This window comes from Anser cygnoides, chromosome 9, assembly GCF_040182565.1.
Source record: "Anser cygnoides isolate HZ-2024a breed goose chromosome 9, Taihu_goose_T2T_genome, whole genome shotgun sequence".
Taxonomy (NCBI): domain Eukaryota; kingdom Metazoa; phylum Chordata; class Aves; order Anseriformes; family Anatidae; genus Anser; species Anser cygnoides.
Window position 1 is genome coordinate 5,143,649 of NC_089881.1, and position 25,484 is coordinate 5,169,132.

At 42.3% G+C, this 25,484-nt stretch overlaps 1 long non-coding RNA gene across 4 annotated transcripts in view; it reads right to left on the reverse strand.

The window, feature by feature from the left end:
* The window catches only part of LOC106036214 (uncharacterized), a 112,489-nt gene that overhangs the window by 31,363 nt on the left and 55,642 nt on the right, over positions 1-25,484 (reverse strand). For all 4 annotated transcript variants that reach the window (XR_010833644.1, XR_001207167.3, XR_010833643.1 and 1 more), the window contains one exon: positions 15,633-15,815. This is a non-coding gene — a long non-coding RNA (uncharacterized lncRNA). The remainder of the gene's footprint in view (positions 1-15,632; positions 15,816-25,484) is intronic.

Genomic DNA, 25,484 nt, shown 5'->3' on the forward strand with positions numbered 1-25,484 from the left:
TGATTTGAAAGAAGTCCACAAGTAGTTTAGGCAGTTAATTACCCACTTGAAGTGAAAGAGCAGAGTGTTCCTGTGTACTTTCCCATAGCTCTGAGGTGCTCAGTAACAAACTGTAATGGGAACTCATTGGCAGCTTTCTAAAAAACCCCCAACTCTTGAAAGAGCAAAGAGAAACTGTGAGCAAAAAAGAAACACACGGGAAAAAAGAAGAGTACTCTGCTAAAATTCAAATATCGCACATAGTATTTGAATGTGTTTGGAGATGGTCATGTTTAGATGCACAGCTCATCAAACATAATTGTCTGATAATGCGTGGTTCTGCCATTGAAGGTCCCATTGCAGATCCCAAACAATGGCCCTTTTTCCATCATTTCATCTTGAGAAACAAAACCAAAAATCGTTGTGTGCTTTAGGGAGCTATTTTGTTAACCATACTTTGAAGCAAACCAAAAAATGCTGACTTGCTCTGATTTAATTTAGAGAACTGGCAATAACTGTTTCTGCAAATATGTAGTGGAGAAATACAGTGCACCTTTTTGATTCACAAGAAAACAAGGAAAGGTGGTCCCAAACCTGAATGTTCTTGGCCAGCTCCAGAAGTGAATATAACTAGAATTCAAACACATTTTTAAAGTGGGATTCTTGCTTAAACTCACTGGAAAAATAAGTGCAAGGCAAGAAGGTTCAGAGAAAGGCAAACTTCTTAGAATTCTCTAGACATGCAGGGTATCTAAGTCAACATCTTAACTTATTCAGCAGGGCAAAGATGTCATGCAACAAATAGGAACCGTATATAACACACTCCCATTTTTCTACAACACAGATATTCTCCATAACCCTTTAAGTACCTGAGAAGTCAAAATGGCAGATAAGTTTTGCTCTTAGGTACCAAATCCAAAGCAGGAGTGTTAAATACCACAGCAACACAGCTGTGGTCCATTGTTAAAGCTCTTAATATAAGGAAACAATATAAATTGTGTCAGGATTTTAGGCTTTCCACAGATCCATAAGTATGGATCCCTGACATTCATCACAATAGAAATGGTATAACTTTTTTTTTTTTTTTATTGTTGCTTGGTTGGGTTTTCTTCGCACTGTTACAACATAGCAGTGTTGATATTTGCCCAGGTCTTAAGCTTCAAGGCAAGCTATCTTCATAGAAGCAAGATAATATTCCAGGAAAAATAGTGATTTAGAATTTGAAATCCTGTTTTTCTTTCTCTGCCATTCATTTTCTTTCCAATAAAGCATTTGTCAGAAAAAATGCACTTTCCAAAGCATCAAATTAATATTAGGCCAACATCTTAACTGGCAAACATCAGTTAATTTCAATACATGCATAGAAATTTAGACCAGCTGGGAAACCAGTTCAATAATATGATTCTCTCCAACTTAGATGGATTAATGTACAATTTGACCTTAAAATATATATATATTCCTTCATATTACTGGAAATCTTGTGGCTCTGTACGAAAGAGAGTAAACAGCACAGGATTATTAAATTTATACCTTAAGGTGCAACTGTGAAGAACGGGTACTTAGCAACAAGAAACAGAGGAGCACAAGATGTTCCATCCTAGTGGCACATTTTGCAAGGAAATAGAAAAGCTCACACCAATCTGTAACGTCTAGGCCAACGAACTGATCTCTACGAACAGCCCCAAACTTGTAATCAATAGGGAAATGACCAGACTTAAAAGCCTGTGTCTGACGAATATAACTTAGCTGCCCAAATTCCTAGACATTTGTCTCCTTACCATCACCATCTTTTCCAATTGGATTTAAATGAGTAATCTCAGTTTTAAAAGGTTGGTTCGATATTTCTGTTGGTTATTAAGGTCAAGGAGTCAAGAGATGAAAACGCTAATTTCTGCCAGCAGATTGCCTGACATTTGAATAAGATTGAAAATTCCATCAATACGGCACATTTTTCTCAGCAAAAAAAGTTCACGTAACTTCTCAGACATCAACCAGCAACCCTGAAAGAAGAAGAAAAAATGACAGCCACCTGGATGCTCTATACTGTGTCATCCGTTCCATGTTCACACAAATGGGAGTTACGGATTATACATCAGGAGAACAATCCAGGGTCCCCTCCAAAGCAAACTTCAGATCTGATTGGGGAAACTGTGGGAATCTAGAGGGGATGAACTCAGGGATGCAGCTAAAGGGCCAGTCAGGGAAATAAATCAGACATATAAATGAGAATAATCGCAAGATGAAGCTGATTACTCATTTTAGAAACTTAAGTGGAAAAAAGTGAAAAAAAGAAAACTTTTGAAATTACTCCAGAGTTACATAGATATATGAAAAGTTGAGGACTACTGCGCTTTTTGCTTCAAGACTATTTTTTCTTTCCAAGATACCCTAAGGAATGTAGATGATATTGAAAAAATATCCAGCTAACACCTGCATCACCAGCACATTAAACAGAGAAAAGAAAAAAAATGGAAAAGAAGAAAAATTTTAAACTGATGATTAATTACCAGATATTATTCCCTTCAGCATACCAACTGCACAGTTTCTGCTGTTCAGAAAGATTTGTGAATTCTTTCTCCAATTGATTAAGGTGTGATTAAATTTTTGCATATAACTTATGGAAAGTATGTTAGCCTGTAGGTCTTTGAGGAATGAAACATGGGACACACGCTGCACTGTCCTGCTTCTGACGTTCAGCACTATCACGTGCCCCTCAGGACGGTGTATCATCTCCCCATGGGCAACTCAAAAAGACAAAGACCTGCTGGCTTGCCCAAAAAAACCCTCTGTAATGTCCATCAGTTAGCGGCTGGTTTTGCTGAAAAGTGCCATCCTCTCACGTGCTCTCCAAACAGTTGTTTTGCAATGTGCTATTAAAGACAGAAATTCTGGGTCCCCTTTGTTTTTTTGAACTTCCTCTGGAACTTCATACAAATTTAAAGGAATTGAAGTAGAGCCACAAAAGCCTGTACCACTCTTCTAAAGACCACTGGTCAGCTCTGACCATATATACATATACATATATATTCATTTTATACATACATAAAGTTAAATTCTAGGGAAAGGAAGCCCTCATTTTATATGCATATTCAAACTCAGTCAATGCTGTGGAATAATACTGTCTGTAGCTGAGGTTTCTGTACTGATAGTGCTGAACATGAGAAGCAGGAGTTTATCTATCTATCTATATATATAATTAAACTAAGAGAAGAATTTGATTAAGTTTCAACCAAAATACAACAAACAGAATAATCTCAAACAAGACCTAAATGGTGTTGCATCAACTTGTCTGCTAAATATACTAACACCTTCAAGAAAGCTTCTAAAAAACCTTCAGAAAGTGTAAAAAAAGTTTATTTGAATTAAATAACAACCAGCTGTTTTCTAATAAGTGAATTTAAAATCTCTACATTGGTCCATTTCCATATGTCCTTGTTGCAGTCATGGGATTTATGAGCTCCCTCTCGTGGCTATGTTAATAAATAGGGACTGTTTTCTTTCCAGCCCAGCAGTCGCTGTAGATTAATGGGTGACACCAAAGGGCAGTTTGTCATTTTCTGAAGCAGGAATTGATTTTAATCTCCTCAGCAGCTAGATGAGTCACCAGAGCTCCTGCTGAATCACCTGTCACCACCTCTGGTAGATGTTTCTTTGCTGCCTCAGGACGTGTAGGAAGACTGGCAGTATCCATACACAGTGCCAGAAGGAGGCAGGGTGAGTTGGTGCTGGTGGGATCCTGCACCTCCAGCTATATCTCAAGGCTGGTCCTGTGAAGTTGTGCAGCATGCCACCAGCCTAGGGCAGAGGTGATGCTCCTACACACCATGGAGCACAACTCAGGCAGGAACTTCTGGGTCCCAGCAGCCCCAGGGGAGCAATTCTCCCTCTGTGGGTCCTGCCACTGCTTCGTTTCCAGAAGGGAATCCAGGCTGGTTTGCTCCCACCGGTGCCTGTCCTCCCACAGGAGCCAACACCTCTGCCAGTGTCAGTCCAGGGGTCAATTAATGAGCAGGAGAAGAAGCATCCAGAAGAAACATCCACACCCTCATGTAGGATGAGCTACGGGGAGAGCACAGACTGAGAGAACAGCAGAGAGATTTGCAAAGCAAATTAAACGTTTCTGAAACCAGGGATTTCAGAGTTTGGAGGCTGAGTTGAAAACTGCATTTTCAAAAATAAAAGGTCATATTGTGCAAGCGTATCATATGAGTTTTGGCAATAGCTGTTTTTTACGCTGACAGAAGACAATTTACAAACTTATGGTACCAATTTGAAGACAGCCATTAAAGGCATGACTAAGATTTCCCATCTATTTTTAACACAAGCAAAATGGAAAGAGCAAAAATGCTGTTTCTTTCATCCTAGATTCATCTTTCCCTTAAACCAAACGCACTGTCTCCAGAGACCGTTTGTCATCTTGCCATTAAAAGTTGGTCTGGAGGCTTAGCAAGTTAACCCTAGACAAATTTGGTTTTGTGCACATGGCAACAAATGAGCAAATCCTGCATATCTGCTAATTTTGGAAACATACTTACTGAAATGTATTGGAGGCTCCATACCATAAGAATAACCATACAGCCCTGCAGCCTTCAGAGTAACAGATCCCCTATTACTCATTTTAAACCCAGGAAGTTTGATGAAGAAAAGTTCACTTATTAAAAATAATTAGTTAAAATTCATCAGTAGCACTTCTTTCTTGCAGAACAATAGTACCCACTAACAAGACTATCAATATTGTGTGAAGTTTCCAACCAGAGGTCCCAGAAAGAAGCATTTAGTTTGTGCAAAAATTAATTTCAAACCATTTGTATATGCTCATTTGCTACAATGACATATGCAAAGATGATGCTTAAAATGCACAAATGGCTAAAAGTCTCTTGTTGCACCAGTTGCTACCTGGCTGCAGTGCAGGTCTGCCTTCTCTAAGCACGCTCACCTGATTGTGCAAATACTCATTGTAATGATTAGACCTCAGGCTTCTTATTTTTAAATACAGTACACCTCCCCGCCCCCTCCTTCCTCAGGACTTTTAAGGCCTTCTCTCATTGCAGTCATCAGAGTTTGGATCCAAACTCTAAGACACAAATCCTTAGTCACAAGACATGTTGTCAGCCAGGGAAGTTAAATACTTCAGCTGTAAAGAGCAAGCGACAACAAAGCTGCCTCGAAAGGCCCCTCAACCCATCAAGCTGCTGTACAAACTGCAGCACAAGCTCAGTTCTTCCTGCAAGCAATTATTTCACATTAAGCAGCATTTTCCTTTTTCAGAGTCTCAAAGGAAAACAAAGCAACCCAAACTGACAGCCCAGAAGAAAGCCAAGGGCTCCAAAAGGCAGACTTCAGATGGAAGGAGAACAACATTATGTCAAGTGCTCCATGGCCACGAGGAGCTGCTGCCTGCAAGAATGACCACAGCACCAGTCTGATCTGCGGGTGACCTCATATTGCCTGTTTTCTGGTGTTTATGGAGGCATTTCACTGCTGTGCTGTTGCGCTCAGCTCCCCATGGTTGGGGACTGCAGAACGTTTTCCACGGCTGTGTTGTTTCTGCCTGGGGCACACCTGGTGATGCAAATAGAAATTAAAGGTTTCTCCCTTCGCTTCCCACCCTCACCCTCCTGTAGATTAGGGGCTGGGAAGGAAAATGAACTTTAGAGATCACTCCCACCTTCAGATCCTAACACAGGTAATTCTGCAAATAGTTTAATTTTGAGCTGAAAACACAAGCAGCAGAGAAGAGTTTAATTTTGAGAAAATTTTAAGTGAAAAGCCGATCCAAAATGACATCTCAAAAGTACGCATTTCACCAGACTGCTTGTCTAACCCAGTCCTGTGCTGGGAACACTGCAGAACAGGCTCGGAGCAACGTGATCGCAGTGATAGCTAGCACTGCACTGTGAATTATGAACTGCAGATGCAGAGTTTGGATAAGACTTTCAAATGCTGAAAGGCTACACTTGGAATCTGATTTTCCAGAAATCTAACTGTTTTGGCACATTTTAACTCCGCATATGTAGATTAATTTTTTTTTTTCTTCACATCAAGGCAGAAAGAACTAGGCAGACTAATAATACACACATTGTAGAGATAATGCCTTTGGGGAAAAACAATACTTTGTAGCTAATTTACTTAGGAAGGTAAGTGATATTCGTATCCTTGATTAGCTAGCATGATATTTAAAGATGCTGCAAATCCTAATTACATTACATGCTATGAAGCAGATATAAGACAAAAACCTGTTTAATAGTTAAGCCTGTTGCTATAACAACCACATTTCAAGGACATGGATATACAACACACACACAACAACATCCGCATTAACAAAATGTCTCATTACATTTGAACTTTACCTGGCAAAAGAACCAATTAAATTTGTTCAAAAAAAAAAAGGGGGGGGGGGGGGGGGGAGCAGGGGGGTTCTTTTGTTACTGTCAAGAGAGTCTGGTCTTTAAACTCCAACAGTCTCTCCAAGAGAAATTTGCTATTTAATTTTGAATTTGTCTCTAAATGTTTCCCCTCCAAAGAAAGGAATACAACCTCAGTATTCCCACCTCAGTCAAGCAGACATTTAGGCATCTGGCTGTTTCCACTTAAGTGGGTGGGAACGTTGCTTTTGATGCACATTGTGCCATGCTCGAAAGACATGCGTTCTTCCAACCTTTGTCCACAAAATTGAGAAGGAAGAACAGAAACGAATGCTTAACAAAACGTAGCAAGTCGGGCAAGGAATTGGTAGATTATTTATATATTTATTAACAAATCAAATAGTCATTTGGCACACCTTTTTCCATCTTAGATATTTTTTAGCTGCCCACAATAGAAGGATAGAAGGTATAGAATAATACAATTAAAAAGGGGGAGAGAGAGAAGAAAAACTCCTGTAAGTCAAGCTGAGACCAGCAGAGCTGAGTTTTCAGGGGAGTTCAAGAATGGCAGATGGCTTGTGATGCTCTCAATGAATATGAAGAATTTTTACAGACTAAGGAAGTTGCTCTACTTGAAAGCAAGAACGCACAAAGGACTGCTACACAGCAAAAGCCACTGATTGGAGTGCTAAGATTGTTACCTCGAAACGGAGAGTAAGGAGAATAAAAACTTTTGCATAATACTTTCAGCCATTTGCCTGCTCTAAACAGAGACACTACAAAGGACAGTGTTTATTTTCCACTACACAGTGATTATTTCCATCACATGAAGAGACTTCAGTTCAGCCTTCAAATATCCCACAGCTAGAAATACCAAAAGCTATTTGGACCTAGTTTAGGAAATAATGATTTTTGGCATAAGTATTCACAAAGAAATTTCCAAACACATAATAATATTGCTTAGGGGGGTCGATAATCATATTAATTCGTATAAAGGGATGAATATATAGCTTCCTCCTAGTTAAATCTGTTCTTCACATTGCCAGTCACGAAAAACACCAGTGGAGAGATGAGTGCATGTACACCTCTGATTTACAAATGACTTGACATTTCTGTACGCTATTTCTCTGATCAGCGCACCTCAAACAATACGGCTCCAACAATAAACACAAATGACTTTGACTCACTCCATTCCCTCCTCCTCCTCAGTTTCTTGGATTTCAATATTTACATATTCTAGGAAGACAGCCTTCAGAAGCAAGATTAAATTCAGAACAAGTTTCACAAAGCTTTCCAGAACAGCGACTTTGTTAATAATAAGCAGAAAATACAGGTTTCTCTACAGCTGTCTTTTACTTTCCTCTTGAAAATAGCTGCTGTGGCACTGAATTTATGTTATTGTTTTCATTTGACTGCACACCCTCTAAAGAAACAAGAGCACTGGAAACAGAAGTTGGTAACTGTTTTACGTTGTTCAAGGTTTCTGGTTTGAACACATACCATATAAGTAGTAAGGCAGTCTGCCAAAGACAGACCACAGAAAGAAGTTTAACAATAAAAATTACCTTTTTTTTTTTTTGAGTGTAAACACAAACTCTGATGTCTGTTAGACTAAAATTGTTTACAGCAGAAGGCAGTAAGAATATTATGCCATCAATGATGAAAAAATGCAAGTTGCAGGCCTCCTGCTTAAACATAACCAGCCCCATCCCTATGACGTGCTTTTTGGCTGGATGAATTTGCAATCAGCCTCTAATACCGGTTTTTAACTTCAGAGGCTTTCGGGGCCTTTAAGCAATCTGCTTATCAATTACCAGACATACTCGACTCTTCCAATTTGGAGGACTAACAGGAGGAGCGGGGAAGGTTAACTGTATGACAAAATGTGTTACTGCAGCGGTCAGAGTCAGGCTGAACTCCTAACCAGCCCATGTGAAAAGGGGGTTTGCCCCCTGATTTCAAAGGAGATGAGATTCCACCCACTGACCTGATGTGTTAATTCACAGGCATAATGTGGAAGTAAAATAAGCTGGTAATGTGTAGAAGAAGTGATGCTAATGACAGTAAACAGAAGCCCTAAGCTCTCAGCTGTTTATTCAAAAATATGTTAAAGAAGTGAGATGAAGATCAGGAAATCTAAATCTATGGTCTTGATTTACAGGATCCTATACAAACAAGTTAAAATTTGTGCACTCTGCTTGATTCCTATCATCTAAAGCTCACAAAAACCTAAACTAAACATATAAATCAGGTTACTCATTAGCTTCTGTCTAATTACAGGAAAAGACTGACAAAAAGGGAAGAAATTGCCTCATCATTTCACTGACATTAACAGGCAACACACTCACACCTGTATCTAGGATACAGCCATCATCTTCTATACTGCACTCTTTTCTTCTTAACAAGACAGGTGTATGAGAAAAAGTAATCTTTTATTTAAACCAGGTGATATATCTGAAAAAAAAAAAAAAAAGCTATCAGGAATATCATCTCTAGTTCAGTTATTTTGTAGCCTCAAGCGTCTTGAGGCCAGTGAAGAGCTTCAGAAGAGCAATCATGCTTGCACTGCAGTTTCTCTACAAGAAAAGCTTGGACACATCCGAGACACGCACCAGAGCGCAGAAGCCTTCAGGTCCCTGCCAGACCCTGCATGAGCAGGGTCCCAGCTGGAGGGCAGGTGGTGAAGCTTCCTCAGTATTATCGTGATGTGTGCTAGACACGTTATTCCATTTGCTTCCCTTTTGGAGTGCTGTATTGATTACCCTGGTGTTCATTTTCCTATCGCTAGTCTCCTTTAGTCCCCAGTGCAATTTTAAAATTACAGGCAACTGTGAGAACAGTGTGCACAAAGTACCTGATGTTAAATATATCATCTATCTCCACTAAAACCTTTTGGTTATTCAGTATAAAAACTGGCAAGAAGACAGATAGCATCCTTGAGATATTTCAGCAAATTTTATCTATTATCAATTATTTATGCCCAATTTTGGTTACAGGTGTGAGATTTTTGCTGTTGTTGTTGTTTTGATTTTTTTTTTTTTCCAACAGTTTCCAAACCAAGGCTTTCGGTGCTGGATTCAATTACAGCTAAGTTATGAGATAAAGTTGGGATAAATGTTGCCTTCCTCAGACAGGCTCTAGTGAGGCTGACCATCTACCTGGAAGGCATAAGGACCGGGCTGAGCTCCAGCTCAGCAATGCGACGCCAAGGGCTGCCTCAGGGCCTCCACTATACAGGATCACAATGATCCTTTCAGTTTGCCTGTACCATCAGCAACACCACTAAGTGGCTCTTGCTTCTCAATGAAAAGGGGAAATAAAGAGTTATTTCACAGAATCTTCTGAAAAGTCCAGAAATCTTTCCTATCCCAACCAAAATGTCAATGCCTTGACCGGAAGAGAAGTACATACCCGAAGTACACAACCCACAGATCTTTAAATCCCTGTTTCTAATACAATGGCTCACGAAAGCCTAGCTCAGGCATGCCCTGCTCCCATTCTGCCCCGTGAAGATGGTTTCCTGAGCAGTCTTGCTCAAGGTGCTCGTGGAGATAGAAGACTGCGTATCAAGAATGTGAAACGACCAAGCACATCGTAGGAGATCACAAAAGCTATCTCATGAAGGGCATGGACGTGAAGTCATGAATTATGGCCTTCATAGTATTGCAGCTCTGTGCTAGGGCAGCACCTTTCATATGGAAAACACATCCTTTCTGGAAGAAAGGCCCACAGGAAAACAGGTCAAGCGCAGAATGTTAATTTACATCCAGGGATCAGCATACAGAAGGTAATGCATATATCCATGGCAGGTTAGCCGGGCTGAGGGCGCTCCAAGAGCTCAGCACAGCCATTCATGCTTCGCCCACCTGAAGGTCTGGCCCTCTCTTCCCTACAGCCACTAGAGGTCAACCCAAGCACACACTTCACAGCACCCCAGCTCCAGCTGGTGCAGGAGCCCCACGCCCGGCACTTGTGGCCATGGGTTGATGAGCTGGGTTAGGGGCACTGCTGGCCCCCGGGAGAGGGTCCTGCACCCCTCGTGGAAAGCTGGAGCATTGCCAGGGGCTGCGCAGCCCCAGCCCGGAGCAGCCCCACAGCCACCCCGGAGCCAAGTAGGCCTCATCCGGCCTGCAGAAAGTGAGGGGACGCAGGCACCTGGAGAGCGAGCAGGATGACACACAGAGCTCGTTATGGGCGAGGAGTCATGATGCTCTTCTCAACTGTGGCCGATGGTCTGCTCAGACTGAAATACAACCTCAGGAAACCCCTATCTGCTTTTATGCAGAACGCTTCCAAACACACTTCATGTGTTATTCAGATTCTCCATGAATTACAGAGACGGTAACCAGTTCTTATTTCAGTGCAGGCATGCTTTTTTTTTTTAATATTATTATTATTTTTTTAATCTGCCCTTGGACCCTGTGTAACAATCCAGCAGTTCTGATTCCAAGAAATTAGTGGGTAGACAGGCTGGTTCAGTGGAAAACAGCTCTCCAAACATTCAATAACCCCCAAGAAACAGATATTTTATGGCAAGTCTAACACAACTGAACACTGTTATGAACTGATGTCTGTCATATCCACAGTTTTACTGCTGCAACTTGATAATTTCCTCCCAATCTGAATGTTTTTCAGTGTGCTGCTGAAGTTACCCATTTCACCAGTCTTTTTCCAACACAAATGCACAATAACATCTGCCTAACCTTCTAGCACTATCAACAACCATTTCCAACACCCCAATTAATTTTGTCACCTTCCTGTATAGCCCTTGAGCAATGCAGGAGGTGGAAGGTGCTGGTTCAGCCTCCACTGCTAGAAAAGAACAATTCCTCAACAGGTTTTTCTCAATAAATAGAGATTTAAAGTTAAGGTAACAGCAGATTCAAGTTGTTGTTGTCTTATGAAAACCTCTATACTAAATGAAAATATTATTATAAGCCTTAGTTTTCTCCTTACTGACGTGCCAGCATTATAAATGAACTATCAGAATTGTGACTTACTGTAGAACACAAACTGTGACATATGGTGATGGTAATAGCGTTTCAATTTCTTTTTACGACAGTAATCCCATTTTCTGCAAGTAATTATATGTATTTATTACACACTGCAAACTGCTTCATAGCTTTAATAACTTGCTATCTCACACTGTTTCCAGAAACCAGAATCCATATTCAATTTTCACGTCTGGAAATTTAGGACAGTAATTGCACTTAATTATTAGAAATTTTATAAGGTCCTTGGTATTCTGTGCCTATTTAGAAGAGATTGCAAATTTAAAATTATTCTCTTCATCAGTAAAACATACCCTCATCTTTTGAGTTTTTCTTGTACTATTCTGCAGTTTTTGTTGTTGGGGGAAAAAAAAAAAGAACAAACTAGGAATATGGTTCTTAAGAGACCACAGCAGAAGTACACATTGTTTTCTCGAAAATAACCTCCTACAGCTAAAGAAATGCTCAAGAAATAGGTATTAGTTTAGAAAGTCTTTAAAAGACTTTAGACTTTCTGAACTCTTTCCCAAATGCTAAGAGCAGACCCAACAGACACCCCCACAACGTGCTTTTGGCGAGCGAATGTTGCCCGCCCTTCCTGCTGAAGCTTGCCTGCTGGGCACCAACGATGCAGAGGCTCCTGGGGCAGTGAGGTGGCCAAATATTTACTGCTGGCCAAATATTTATTGCTGGCCTCAGCAGCAACGAGGGAGTTCTGAGCTCCATCACTGCCCTCCTTCCTCAGCCCTCCCTAGAGGACAGGATCTAGAAGGGGATCCTGGGCTGCGAACATGGACAGGACTTCTTCTCCCTGGTGGGATCTTCCTGCCCACCCAGTCTCCTGCTGCTGTCCCTCACTGGTACCCACAGTAGTTCCCCAGGTGATGCACTATGTCACTCACAGTCCCCAGATGCTTTCCTATCGTTTCTCCCTGTTGAGAGACTCCCCATTTCCAGTGCTGGGAAAGATGGTGAAAATAACAAATGCAACTTCAGCAAGAAGAGGCACAGGGCGTGAAACGAGGAAGGTTGCTTCCTACATCAGGCCAGGGTTCTCATGTATTTCAGACATGACTTTAGCCACTCCAAAGTTTAAAAAAAAAAAAAAAAGAAAAAAAAGAGTTGGAAAAGCCTTCTCAGACCTCATGAATCATTCCCAACTAATGAGAGTAAGATGTGGTTCAGCTATCAAATAAACACGCGTTATCTGCACAGCCTTGGCGGACGTGACTGCATGGCTGCAGCTCATCAGCAGTGCCTCAAGCTTCCAGCGATTTGAATAAACAGGTAAAGATTAAGTTTCACTTTGCTTTTTTACTGTTGCGTGTACTGATTTATTCGGTAACTGAAAATCCTCAAGGAAGACAGTGCTAAATGCACTGGTGAGTTCCTATAAGGTTAAATTCATTCTTCTACCTGTAAGATTTTAGTAATTTACAGAAAGAAAACAGTGGCTTCACAAATTTCTCCAGGCCTCTTCCTACCCTAGGTTTTCAGCCATTAGGTTCTGAAGGTAGGATGAACTAGAATAACCAATTATAGCACATCTGGGGAAAAAGGAAAAACAAGAAAACAAACAATGCTTTAAGTTTTTTGTCTGTTTGTTTTAAATTCTGCTGGCTCTTCACTTCTGTCTGCAGACAGATACCGAATGCTTGGAGAAACGCATTTTAAAACGTTGTGGCTCTGAAAGACAGCAGTCATAGTCGTGTGTATGGATGGGAAGGTATATCAGAACGCTCACACAGTCCTGGCAAGCTGTATCATTGAAAAATGGGTCAAAGAGCTTCCACAAAGATACTCTAAAGCAGGCAAAATTCCCCCTGACGCCACCAAGACTGCTGCTTAGATAAAGGCTGATGTCTCAGATCATAGGAAGGGAAAGCACATTGGTGAGCAAATTTCATCACAACAGAGACAGTTCAAGCAGTCCACACCAGGAACATAACCATAGTGATAATAATTAAAAATATTAATTGGATGTGTGACTTTTGTTTGTTTATAATTTCAGCAAAACTCCATATTTCACAGCTCCATATAAAATAAGAGCTTTATGCATTTACACATCTAACTTAGGAGCAGAGTTGGCACTTTCCTAAATCAATATATTTTTTTCCAACACACCTGTATTTAGAGAATATTAAAAAATAAATTAAAAAAAAGTGCATCACCTAAATGCAACTCACTCGGGTCTGTCGTTGTGGGTGGACCAAATCAGCCAGTCCAGTGACAGGCCTGTGACAACCAAACAAACGATGGTCATGGCCATTGTAATACATCAAATATTACAGAGGGAAATTTTTCCCATCTTCTGAAATGTAAATACAACTTCTGTTCTAGAGATGTGTGGAGATGTAACCAAGCAACACTTGATAGCTCATAAGCAAATCCTAAAAACATCTTGAGGAGACTACTTTCCATTTTAAATCTGTCTGTGTAGAAATAAGGGTTCTCAGACAACTGGGGTTGATTTGTGATGGCGTGCAGCACGTTATCTTTGTGAAGAGCAGGATTTGGATGTCTAGCATTCCACCATCACCAAACCATCCAGGAACCAAGGCTCTATCCTGGATCCCCCCCTGCTCAGACCATTCCTGTGGTTTCACTGGCACCAGCGTTTGGTCACAGCCAAGACAAAAGACCCTCCCTCTTCTCGTGCGTTTCTTTTTCTTCCTGTTCCTGCCCCTAGCTGGGCAGCCCGACCCCTTCCTGTCTGCCAGGCACCAGCCTCAGCAGCTGGTTGGATTTAGCTGGCCAGGAAAATTGTGAAGCTTTTTGTTCTGTTAGTTAAATTGCTTCCTACGTGTCCAAGCGAGCACCAAATGAACCAACCAGAGGCAAAACAGTAGGGGAGACATGGCTGGAGTGGGGAAGGTGGAGATGGAAGAGGTGGAGAAACACCTTCCCCACTGGACCTCCAACATTTTTCTGCCATGCTGAGCCACCAGGCAGTGCCCTACCTACCCTACTGGGAAATAGCGTGGCCTGAGAAATACATTTCCCAGGGGTGGGAGGGCTGGGGGGGACATGGGACTGGAAACTGATGCATCCAAGAGCAACCTACAGCTTTATTGTAACTATTCATCTAATAGTTTAGGCACAAATTTTTGGTAGTCTGGGGAGGCACAAAGGCAGTAAATACTGGCATAGTATTTCAGCCAATAAATATTTGCCAGTGTCCCCACCACCTGATTTTGTTGTGCAATAGGCTAACAGACTTTCATTTAAAGTAAAATTAAAATTTCCCCCAGCCTCTCTTCTTACAAGCTGCAGAGAATGACTTGGGAGCTGCTCTGCTCTGAGTAATGCTTCATACACCAGTTGCAGCTCTCTCACTCTTACCTTGTGCTCAGCTCATCATAGCCACCTGCTGTTTTCTACATCGTATTGAGACTGCGTATGAAGCAACAGTCCTCTTCTATATACTTGCTCATATGCCTGTCTCTCAGGCTGGGCTCCAGCTGGCTCATCAGTATGATTGAAAAAAAAAAAAAGGATAACAGAACGACTATCCTGAGGAAAGAGTCCAGCTACTTGTCCTCAGAATACAGCCTGTTGTAAAAAACCAAAACCAACAATGACAACAACACAAATGAACACAGTGAGGAAGGGTTCCTTTCCACGTGTTGTTTTTGGGGGTAGCAAGGATGTAACCAGCAGCAGGTTTAAAGACAGTCTCCCCCAGCAGTTTGATGTTTCTTCCTTACACTGACAGCCTGCCTCGCAGCTGTGTTTCAAATTAAACATGACAGACAAGTGATGCTACCGCAGAGGTTTGCTTGTGTGATAGATAGGAATATTGTTGCAATGACCTCAAGGAAACATTCGCAGCAAAAGACTCCTTGCTGTTTGGTAGTGCTCTGTAGTACAGTGAGATCTTGCAGCAGCTACAGCCTCCCTGAGATCTGTCAGGAAGGTTTACATTCATCAAGCACGTAACCGATGCAGTGCACAGGACAGCTTGCAGGCCACTTGTTTGCAACAACAATATCAAGATCTCACAATACTATATCTATACCTCTGGAGAGGCAGATAGAGATAACACGATCTTGAGAGACAGGACTTTTCGCTCTCTGTCAACCGAACGTTCAAGTAAAAACACTAGTGTAGGATGTTTAATGCTTCATCTGTGTCCAGCAGGGTGACATATATCATTTTAGCAAGAACATCCCTGGATGATGAAATAAACTGAAATGTTCACATTAAAAAATAATGAAGGGAAGCTATTCTTGGAGCCATTTGGGCCACCAGATTCTTCCTAAATGGTGCAGAAATATCAGCTTTGAATTATTAATACCTGAAGCAGGCAATTCTCACTCAGGAAAAGGAAGCAGCATAGGTTGGTCCTCCAGTAGTCCTTCCTTCCAGCAGCAGGAGTTACCTTTGGTAGTGCCTTTCACAGGAGATTGCAGAGCAGCAATGACAGGTCACAGCCGTGCTCAGCTCTGGGAGGGAGAGGGTCAAGGTCTATCAAGAGGGCCTGTTGGAAAGAAGAGGGTTCATCATGTAGCACAGTCCTCCCAATCCAGAACCTCAACAGCCCTAACAGTGCAAGTGCTCCCTTCTTTTTCAAATCTGACCACAAGTCACACACCTGCACATACAGACCTCAGGGATCACCTCCAGGTGCTGTTTCTTAAAAATGCTGGTCTGCATTTGCACATCCATTTGATAACAGAGTCGAAGACCCACTTCAATATGAGAATTTATGATGCTGACCAAGCACTGAAATATCAAGCAATTAGAACAGGCCTCTGCCTTGGAAGTCAGGGTGAGAACTAGAATACAACCCCAAGTTCAAAGCCTGCATCTCCATTTAAGACCCTCTTCCTCACAGAACTTGAGTAGAGACTGCAAAAGTTGAGAGGCAGTTTTCAGCTGAGCTTGAAACTAGAAAGACATTATAGCACCGCACAAAGCTCTGAACACAAACGTGCCAGTGAGATACCTGCAGGGAAAGCGAGCTCCATGACAGCACCTCAGCATTGTGCAACTACACGGCAAAATTTTAGGTTTTGAAACAGCGGATTTCTAAAATCACTCACACAATACAAAGGCACATGAGATGGCAAAAATACCTGCATGCTCTTATTTTTTTTTTTTAACATGCTCCCGTTTTTTGTACCGTGTAAATGAGGTTTACAGTCCAATAAATGCAAAGTGGGGGTCAGCTCAATGGATGCTCTCACGTGAAAGAAGACTATCTTAAGGCTTCTCCAAGGTACCTCATAAGAACTAGCAGCTTTGCTCAGCAAAGAAAGTCTGCCTGAGCCCTGTCCCAGCCTGCTGCCCTGCCTGGTTCAGCAGACACAGTCTGCTTCCACAGAATTTTGGAGAGCTGTCGATGTGCGGTGTATGGGGTTTTCAGTAGCGGAGAGCCCTCATAAGCTGGGAAATACTGAGACCATACTTTATTTTCTGTCACATTAGAATGAAAAGGCAAAACCTAGTTAGGTCGAGGAATAAAGCCTATCAGTTCAGAGATCCCATGTATTCCTCGTCTCTTCCAGGAGACTAAAGCTGCTCAAATCCTCAAGGCTTTGTTTTTTAAAATCCAATCTCATGTGATGCTGGGTGCAGGTCAGGACATGAACTCCAACAGAGTTAAGTCTATTCAACTGAGGGGATAGTTTAAATAGCAGGACACATATCCTGGAAAGGACAGTGCTGGAACCAGGAAAATAACTACACCAATGACTAAATCTTGAGCCTTCAGGCAAAACAAATGACCTTTCTCCTTTGGAACCCAAACAAAAAATAAATCTTGCTCCACATTAGTGACATATAACAAATAAACTAAATAATAATAATGACCCTCTGTATTATTTTTTTTAAACAGATTATTATTTCCGGCATAACTCCGTACAAAAGAAAATAGTGGTTGGCAAACAGAATGGCTGATCTGAAAATGAAATGCTCTGCTCCTCTGCTCCTTCTAGTATGGATTTAGGTCTTTCCTCAGGAGTGTCGAGACTCAGGAGTACAGCTGTGACTAAGAGCAAGTGTAAGAAATGAGTCATATCAAGATTCCCTTTGCTAATGTACTCTGTATAGCCCACTTACTACCAGCCTAACACGCTATTATTTCCAGCAGGGCTGACAGGGACAAGTGCTGGACTCTGTTTGGATTTGCCATGTTTATGCTGATAAAACCCCTCCAGCTAAGTCTAAGTCTTGGAACATCTTGGTTCTTTTCAGTAGCTCTGTCAGCCCACGCATGCCTGGCCATGGGCTTAGAAAACAGCCATAAACAGTATCCTGGAGCGATCTGGAGAGTCAGAAGTCAGCCAAGGAACAGGGGTCTGTTTGGTCTAAATATGCCGCGTCAGGATGACAGACTGTACTGGGGAGAAAAGACCTAAGTCCTGAGCCCTAGGGAAAATACAAGAGCTGTAGCAAACTCATTTGAAATAAGGTGTGCTACCAGAGCAAAGTGATCAGAGATATTACATTGTGTTACACCTTACATTAGCCAGAACACACCAAAAAATATGCTTACTATACAACACAGTGCCACGCCCATTGCCGAGCCTTTACTACGTCGAGGCAACATGACAAATTTGCCCTTTTAGGCATTTCTTTGAAATGCTGTGCCATAGAGAAAACGGTGAAAGAATGGTCAAGTCATACAAGACAGATGCACTTGCCCATTACGCAGCCAATTAGACTAGAGCACGCTACTGCACAGTGATGGTACCTGACAAGAAGCAAAAGAAATTTTCAGGCAGTTCCAACAGAAATTCAGTTAATTATTAACAGGGACTCGTTATAGCTGACATTGACTGTATTAGAGGAAACCCCCAGTGCTTTAGTGTGGAGGTGAGATTCGCTTCTGGTTAAATGAGCCAACCTGGCCTATAAACTTTGGCAGCTTTTCTTAGTTGGCCATAAGCAGGGAGAAAATTGAAAGTCAGAGGTCAGGAGAGAAAACAGTCTTTTTCAACTACTGACCCCATGGCAAAGTCTAGACTTTTATTGACTCCAACATTTAAAGTTTATTAAGCCAATGAAAGTATCCAATGACTAAAAAGAAAAATGGACAAGTCTTTGCCTATGTCTGAAAGAGTTTTAAGTGAGAACATCGTTTCTTTTCTTCTCTTTTTGCATTTTGAAAGAGGGAGGTTGGCTTGCAGTCTGGAATGGATACTCTTCTCCATTGCCATGGACCTATTTAGAAACTTGCTGAAGATAAGAACCTCCTATTTCCAAATAAGACCATTGAATTTGGTAGACCAATTTCTGGCACGGTAACAATTGCCAGTCACAAATACTCGTCTCATTTTTACAGAAATCTCTACAGTTCAAACGTTTTCATGCCTTTGAAGCTGGGGAAGTACTCTATATAGAACTTCAGCAACTCCCATGAGAATTGGGAACAATATCACAGGGAATAATGAGGGACGACTGCAGGTGATTAACCATCACTTATCAATGAAAGCAGGAATATAAAGCCACAAGGCTTTTGGCAGCAATACGTAGAAATATATCCAGAGAACAAGGGGCTCAGATCATGAAAAGTATGCTAAATTGAAAAAGGAGCAAAAGAAACAGAGTTCATAACTAATGTCCAGGCTCTGTTTTCTAGAGTCTGTCTCACATTCAGAATCACACTCACTAATATATCTGGAGAGAAAATATTTTCATTTTAGGATGAGGCCTTCCTTTATGGGGCGAACTGTGAGGACAGAGCTAGGAGTGGCTTCTCGTGGCTTTAAACGTGAGGCAAATGTTCTCCATCAGCTGCTGTGGTGAATGCTTACCCCTCTGAAGGAGTGAACTTCTGACCAATAGGTGAAAAGCAGACTCAAATCCCAACCCTATTTTATTTATATTTAAATGCCATGTTCAGATATTCCAGCCAAACTTTAAGACTTTAATGTTACCTGTGATTTGCCGTACAGCGTATGCCTGCATGCACGACACCTGCAGCCTTGGCATGCTCGTGCTTACTTTCATACTGTCTTTTCCAGCTGCCATCCCTAAGCCTTTCCACAAAGCTCCCTACCAGAGCAGCTAGGATAACTCCACACGTGCAGTGCGGGAATAACAACCACCTTTGTGGTTCGATTTGTGACTCCTAAGGATTTATTTTATTATAACTCTAAACCCTAAGGATTTTACCTGCATGTAGTTCAACTTCCCAGAAGGTGGGGGAAGGAGCCTCCAGAACCACATTTTGTTGCTGTTGGAGGCAGCTGGAAGCGCCTTTCTGAAATAAACATTTTTTTCCTCACATACCAGAGTGATTTCTGAACACCACAAATATTGGCACACTGCCTACTGCTTCCAATAAGCTTCTAATTACACAGTAATGTATGGAATATAATGCAAGAGGCATATTTGTCCATTAATATGAATGCGATGAGACCACACAGAGTGTGTCTGTATGGATTGCTAGACTGACTTGAGAGTGATTGATTGTCTTCATTTCAGTTTTATTCCCAGTGTTCAGTGTTGCTTGGTGTAGGGTTTGGAATTTAATAGGATTTGCATCTAGAATATTAGAGCTGAAAGCTTTCATCTCATCTGAACTTCCCAGAATTAGTTTAAATATTTTAAATAAAAGATGAAGCAGGGGAGAATGGCAAGGAAGACCCCAAACACAGTGGTAGAGCTGCCCTATTTCGAAGGATTCTGAGAAAAAGGTGTAAAAGTTGAGACTGCAGACAGATACAGTGTCTGCCTTAAAAACGAGCCCATGGACTTCCTAATAATGAGGCTGTGTGAACAAGATGAAACAGTTAATTGCACATTTTTAAACTGAAAGAAAACTTCTGGTGCAATGAAACAAGAGTAACCCCACGGTGCCATTAAATGAGTTCCCTGTGGGAACTAAGGAAAGGGAACGGACTCACAGGGGATGAGTCTCCCTGTCTTAACCAGTTACCACATTGATCTGGGCCAGCACATGATGGGTGCTCAGACCTGGTCCAAGGGCACTGCATGCCCAGGGAGCAGACCCCAAGTCACAAAAGATGGGAGCCTGGGAGAAAGCAAGTAGAGGCACTCTGGGGTGACTGACATCGTCCTGCCACGTCCCCTCCACATCTGCTTTTGTCCCTGCAGGAGAGCAAGTGACTCTGCAGTATGACCAGCACGGCTGTTATATCATCTCATCGCTCAGCCGGTGTGTTCCTCAGGATAAATGAGCAGGTATTTTGCCCTGAAGTGAGTTTCTTCTATCGAGTGTTTTGTTCATGTAGGTCTGCCTACAGCCAGCCCATCTATACAAGAATAAGACCTGTAAGGGAGCCTACAAAATCCTCACGTGGCAACAGCTATTTTCTGGCAGAGTTAAATGCAGAGAAAGCTGCAGGGTGCAATCACCTAATCAGGCTGCATTAAACCAAAACCCACCAGCCCTCTGTGATCTCCAAAATCTTACTGCTTACAGCAGTCACTGATTTGTCAGACTCACCACATATGGATCAACTTTCCATGCCATCTACGCTTCACACCAGAACCCTATGTGACTATTTCTGCCTGGCAGTGCATAGGTAAGATGAACGTTTCTAGATACAAAGGAACGTGTCCTATAATCTATTTTTTATGAAGCTTCTTAGGAGAACAAACACCTAGTGCTTTATATCCCTGCTTCAAAGAGAACTAAGCTTTCAGAAAGCCAAAACGTTAACGTTTCCCTAACTATGATGGAGTGAACTTTCTCTTTAGAGAGACCAGTAAATACAGGTTTTCTTTTTTTTTGTTTTTTTTTTGTTTTGTTTTGTTTTGATTGCTTGTTTTTAAATAACTGTGTTGTGATGTTAGAAAACCATATCTGATACCTCAGCGCATCAGCTATTACTGTAAGACTAATAGAAAAGATGGGTGGAAAAGAAGGATGTCCTATGGGAGAAGCATCAGCTGGAAGGTAGAGGAAAGGTGGGGATAGATTAGCTGGCAAGAGAACAAGTTAAAAAGATCAAGTGAAAGAGACAGAGGAAGGAAGAACAAGGAAACTTGAAGCTTGATTTGCGACAGATATGGCCCTGTCAGCAGAGAGAAGATCCTGGGGACAAAGCAGAGGGAGGCCAGGCAGCTGAGGTGGACAAAGCGTTGGTGCAAAATGACACAGAGATGCCTGGCTTGTAATCCAAAAGCAAGCAGGCCTGAGATTAGAAAAAGGAACACAGGCAGCAAATAAGGGTCAGAAACACTGTTGTTATGGGAATTGCCAGCAGTGACGGTGAAACAAGGAGGCAGTAGCTGGCAGGGGTGGCTGCGGGGGCTTTCTGAAAACCACCTAGAAAGGTGGGCATCTTCTGGTGCAACTTGGTCTGAAAGCCAATATTACAAACACCTTCAGTGCCTTGAATTGCAAAAGGACAGACTATAGATGCCACTGGCTGCAGAGAGCAGGAGAGGCATGGAAGAGAACTGAGTCCTGACTCTGATCTTGTGCAATGAGCATTTCAGAGCTGATGCTCAAGGCCAAGAGGACCTATTGATAACCATTAGGAAGTTGTCATCTGACTGGTATGGGGCTTTAGACATACGTTATCTTAGAAATATCCTACCCTTTACTTTAAGTAGTCCCCCCACACTTAAGTCTTGTAAACAGTCCACATACACTTCAGTCTTGCAATGAGCTCAGGATCTTTTTTCCTCAAATCTTGATTTTTGATACAGTTCAACAGATTTTGTACTTACTTACTCTCATATACCATTTCATGTGCTCTCTGGAGCAAAGAATAATCCATCACTGTTAGTAATAGAAGAAGAAATAATACAATATTGCTTAATATGTTACATTTGCGATGTACTGTTCCAAGGCTGCGCTTGGAAGATACAAAATATATGTGCAAGGATAGCATGGGAGAATGCACCGATTCATGACGAGGAGTAAGGAGGATTAAAAGAATGCTCAGTTTGCAAGACATCTAGATAACTGGGGCTTCTTGGACCCTGGGAACTGGATCAAACCAACCTTGCGGTTTGGACTGAGACCGAGGGCTCAGAGAGCATGCGTGAGAAGGAAAGTTTAAAAAGTTCAACTCTGATGAAGACATCTTACTTCATCCCGACGACCACCCGGACGACCACCAGAGAGTAGTACACAAGCGCAGAAGGACTGATAAGATAATTAGCATACGAAGCGAGGCTAGGCGGAGCTAGGAAATGAATATGCATAGACGAGTTGTGAAACCTAATGCATATGTAATATCTTAGGAGATAAAAAAGAACTAAGAGAACAAATCAGACGAAGTTCGATTTGGACAGGCATGCCCCTAACTTCCGGCACCTAATAAAGCACCTTCATATAATCACTTTGTGGATTATGTGTCTTCATGAACACTAACATCACCACACTTTCACCTACAGTCCTTGGTATTTATCCAGTCACTAACTGCTGCACCTCCCTTGCTTTTAAAAACATTCTTTTTCCCATCTTGCATGAGAAGCTTACAGCTTCTCACAACTGAGCACCATGTAAATATTTATGTTTCAGACCAGAAAGTAAGCTTCAATAGGACACATTTTCCTTCCCCACCAGCATAGACGCGGGGAGGGGCAAGAGCTGAGCTGCAAAGAGCAGGAAGGACATAACTAAGCTCGTCCCGAAACGTTCTGCAGCTGTGTTCTCCTTCCAGTTTGCCAATACGGTGGCCTACTCATGTGCTGCCGCTGGGATCCTCAGTACCACAGCATTTCCACACAGCCAAGGGCCGTGGGTGAGGCAGGCAGCAGCGGGCTGCCAGCCTGGCTGCGGCCTTGCTCCCGCCTGCCCACCTGGCATAGGCCAGGAAATTGTTCCTTACAGGGATGGGATGTTTTGGGTTTCACTTCAGGCTCATTTGTCCTCCTCTCCCATGGGCCTGTGGGACACGACCGGCTGGCATGCTGAGGCAGGAGGCAAGAGCTGTACAAGAAAGAAGGCCACGCAGCGCTGGTGCAGGCCCTCGCTGGGGCTGCCGGACCTGTCTGAGCTCCTTCCTGCGTGCTGTGCCCCGAGCCGAGCAGCAGGTCAAGAAAGGAAAACTGGCTGTCTGCTGCCTGGAACACCTTCTGCAAGTAAATGAAGAAAATAGCTCTTAAATAGTGTTTTCCACCAGCAAATCTCCTGCAGATGGCAAAGGTGAAGCAAGGGAAGAAGTGACTTTACAGAAGTCACTGAACACACTGGTAACAGAGCCTAGAAATGATTCTACGTTTTCAAACCCTCTATCTATAGACACAGCAATCAAGTGTTTAGGAGATTATGAATGGTAGGTGTCAGGGTGACATTTTTCTTTCAGAAGGAAAAACGTACTTTTCCCTCACCCATGCTGACCTTCATAACGTTCTGCTAAGGCTAATTCACTGAATATTTTTCCTACTGTTTTCTTTAAAAAAAATAAACGTTCAAACACGCAGAGATATTTTCCCCCTTAACCCAGTACTATTTAATCTCTTGGAAAAAAGCAAAGCATTGTCAATATACTCAGGCTTCAGAAAATAACTTCTATTTATCTTTGAGTATTATCACCTTTATCTTAGTGTTGAGGTGGGCAGTTATTTACCCACCTGTGGTCTGCAGATACCTATTTTTATGTAGTCTAACTTCTATATTGATCGCAGCAGTGTGCATGGATTTCTCTCCCTACTTTTTTCTCTGCTCCCAAACAAAGCAAACGCTCCCAGGACAGCACCCTGCACAACCTGTATTCCTGCAGCATCAGGGATTTTTCTTTTCGCCACTACAGACCCATGCTGTGCTATTCATTATGGCTATTACGTACCCAGCCGCAAGTCATACTGGGACTAGTCAGCTCACGCCCTTGCAGGTCATTTATCCTCCAGCACTAATCTTTTCTGTAAGCCCTTTTCCTTTGACCACCCACAGGATACTCATACAGACGATTGAGGTGACCTTCCCATTGCGTGCTTCTGCTACCTGGCCTTATCGCCAGCACCATTAGTCCGGATACACCCTGAGGCTGAACGGGCTGTGCCAGGGGTGACTCAGTCCCTCCCAAGGAATGCTCCCAAGCATCCAGGCGCTCAGAAGAGGGTGGCACTCTGCAAGGGCTGGGTACCTGTGGAGTGAAGGACGCGAGACACACAGGTCCCTTGGCAGCCTCTGTCAGTGTCTGCGCAGCCCAGCTTACACAGCTGGGCCCCGTTTACAATTCTGAAAGGACTTTTTCTTTTTTCTTGTTTGCTCGGCTGGCTGTTTTACTTTCAGATCGCTTAACAAACAGGAAATCAAGAGGACATCAAACAAATGACAAACAGAGCTCCACATACTGCCCCACTCAGCTGGGAAGCTCAGCGTGAGTCTTTGAGGGATGGGGGTTCCAGCGTCTGTGCGTCCCTGGACATGACCCACTTCTTCCCAGCCCTTCCCTTTTATCCTACGACTATGAAAGAACTTTTTATTTAACCAGCATGGGGAACCCTTCAGTTCAGTTGCCTGAAAGCCAGACCACTGCTTAACTGAAAACATACATGGAAAGAAAAGAGAGTAAGAGAGAGTTAAAGAGAAGAATAGTCTTCCTTGCCTCTGTGGACCACGATGGCATGTGGGGGAGGCAGCTTCCAGCATATTGACAAAAAAAATCCAACGTACTGTACAGCTGCCAAATCAAGCTAAAATGAAATATTTTTGATGGAGCAAATGATACTTGCTTAAGCCCTGTGCAAAGCCCCAAACTCCCACCAATTTAGTGATTTCAGCCTTCGCTCTCATACTGCACAGCTGTCTTGAATGAGCAGGCACCAACCATTCCAGCCCATTTCAACTAAAATAATAGTGTGGCAAAATTATTCCAATTTTATTTAGAGTTACTTTGATCATAAGGGTATTCTGCCGAAGACACTGCCTCAGCAGATGGAGCTTTTCCAGCCTTCTGATTTCAGAGGCCTCTACAAAATCAGAAGGCTGAAAAAGCTCCATCTGCTGATTTTCTAGTGGCTTCCAGAATCCATAGACTTCTCCTGGTTCATCACCCTTTTCATGGAATGGTGCCAGAAGCAGGATGAAACCTTTACCTCATTACAGACTGTTAGAGCATTTTTTCCCCTTCTATAGGGGAAATTCCTTGAATGCAATCTCACCACTGATGTGCTATGGAGGAAGTTATTAAAAAGCTTAGTTAGTAAATTCTGCAGCCACATTTTCCCTGTGGAGTGGACGTTCCTCTGCTTATTTACCCAGAATAGTATTTCA